Raw genomic sequence first — 2,790 nt, forward strand, 5'->3', positions numbered from 1 at the left:
TTGATTTATTTGTTAGGTTCTACCAACAAGGATTGTTGTGGAGTAGAAGTTAGTATCCATTCATCCTTAACCAAAAGTGTCAAGTCCGAGTCTTGGGCATGAATTAACTTTTTAGGATAGAGGTTTACCCTCAATTCCGGACTTTCTATTATCTGAATCTAATTGAGTCCCAATAAGAATGTCAGACACCAAGTAAATTAAGAAACTTTTTCTTTTTATACTTATGAAAATTAGATATTTTTCAATAATAATATAAGGGGGATGTCAAAGTTTATGAGATTAGGCTCATCAATCCTTCATATTTTAGTGAATGACCTCTCAATCTCCTTAGTGTAAACATTTACTTTTTATCTATTTTGTGTTTTCTACATATAAAGTATCGTGTTGTATGTTTTTTGTTCTATTAATTAATATTAATTTATTGTTGATAATAATAATTTTTTTGAAAGAAACGATTGTATGTAATTTAGATTATATTCGTTTACTAGTTTTGTAACACCCCGTATCCTAGACAGACCAGAATGCAGATTTCCAGAAGTGCAGCTGCCACGACGGAGGCCACCTACGGACCGTAGGTTGGATCACGGCCCGTGGACCAGGTCCGTGGAACATGGTTCCCAGAAAAACTCCAGAAAACCCCGACCCACGTCCAGGACCTACGAACCTTAGGTTGAACCATGGTCCGTGGACCAGGTCCTTGGAACGTGGTCCATAAAATCCATCCTCTGAAACCGAACGACGACTGACCAGGACGGACCATAAGGTGGACCACGGTCCGTGGACCAGGTCCGTCGGCTGGTCCCGACAACTTTTAAGTCTGGGTCATTGTGGTCTTTTTCCTCTGCGTTGGACCCCTAACTACGTAGTTTTGGTCAGTTTTAGCCTAGTAACTAAATTAGAACTTACCCTAGTCAATTCATTCTCCAAAATTCATCCAATTCGAACGAAAAAAGGAGAAAGAAGTCGAGCAGCCCTAGTTCAGGAACGCAACAGGGTTTCGTCAGTTCCAACCCCGAAATTGAAAGATTTCTTCGTGAAGTTCTTCACCGGGTATGTGGGATTTCACTAGTGGATTCCTTTCACCCATTAGGTCCCTAGAATTCAGTCAGATTCTTGATTCCCTCCATATTATCTAGACCTAGGGTTTCTAGAATTTCAGCAGATTACTATAATTTAGTTATTTTAACGTTCCTAATCAGATTATCATGTCTTAGTATTGCTTTTGGGTAGATTCTTGCATAAACTCAAAACCCTAGTTATGTAGTTCTTTTAGTTCATGAATTACATTAGCTAGGACAGATAAACAAATATACATGCCTCAGTTTTCGAATGTTTCATTATCAGTATATTAATGTTGCATTTTCAGTAAGCATGTCAGTATTTTGAGCTATCAAGTATTACAAAAATTCAGTCATAATGTGTTAATTACATAATCAATTGGGAGTAGGCTTAATACCGAGTGGAATAAGGTCAGTCACCCTCAAGTCCCAAAACTACGTGTCCCCGTAGGTGATATGTCCCCTCTATGGGCATTAGTTTAGTGATCACGCCAGTCATGCCTCTATACCTCTGGCAGAGTATATTTGGTCCTCTCGATGGGGGGTATACATTGGACTCCACATTTAGCTCATGTGATTTTATGTCGGTTATTAGTAGCTCCTACAGTCAGATTCTATTGCATTGACTAGGTTATCAATTACATTTCAGTATTTAGTTTCAGTATGTTATAAAACTTGGTCATTGCATTAAGTTAGTTCATGTTCAATATATTAAGTATAGTATCATGCTCATTTTTATATCATTGCTCAATTATATGCTTTGTTCAATTATGTATATTGTTCAGCTTTATTCTATCCTGGATGCTCAGTACTTGAATATTCTATCTTACATGCTCAGTATCTTTCAAGTACTGACGCATACTCTGTGCTACATCTTCTCGTGATGTAGGTTCAGGTCCTCATCATTCAGATCACGCATAGATCAGCTCCCGATCTCCAGTTCAGCAGCATCAGTGGTGAATCCTCATTCTTCGAGGACGGTTGACATGATTATCTTTCTACTTTCAGTCTTTAGTTTCAGTTTTAGCTAGATTTAGCTGGGGCATGTCCAACATCTCTAGTCAGTTAGAGGTTTTATTTCAAACATAGTAAGATTCAGTTTTAGCTTTGGAGTTTGATATTTCATTTGTCATTAAACTCACAGATTATTTATGCAGATAGTAATGGGTATTCCCCATCATTTCAGTTTTATGACGATTTAAGCTTCTGCACAGTACTTTCTTAATTCAGTTATCTTTAAGTATGGTTATGATATACCAGCAGGATTAGCTTGGGGTCCCTCGTGATCCTAGGTCCCGTGTCCACGTCCTAGGGGTAGCTTCGAGACGTGACAAGTTTTTCTTATGGTATATGATGATAATACTAAATTGTAATTAATTTTTATTTTCACTTCGTTTTCAATATAGCACATTCTATCGTGACTAATTCAGATTTTGAGGGACACTCTCTAACAAATTTGTCTTCATAGACAAGGCTCAAACCCGAGACCTCTGGTTAAGGATGGATAGCCCATATACATCTCACCACAACCATTTGTTGGTACTAATAATAACTTAATTTACTTTCTCTTGAATATTCGTGTTTGATTTATTTGTTGTGTTCTACCAACAAGGATTGGAGTGGAGTAGAAGTTAGTATTCATTCATCCTTAACCAAAAATTTCAAGTTCGAGTCTTGGGCATGAATTAACTTTGTAGGAAAGAGGTTTACCCTCAATTTTGGACTTTCCATT

Source organism: Solanum verrucosum, unplaced genomic scaffold (genome assembly GCF_900185275.1).
Source record: "Solanum verrucosum unplaced genomic scaffold, falcon-dt-bn FXZP01000178.1, whole genome shotgun sequence".
In the NCBI taxonomy this organism is placed as follows: domain Eukaryota; kingdom Viridiplantae; phylum Streptophyta; class Magnoliopsida; order Solanales; family Solanaceae; genus Solanum; species Solanum verrucosum.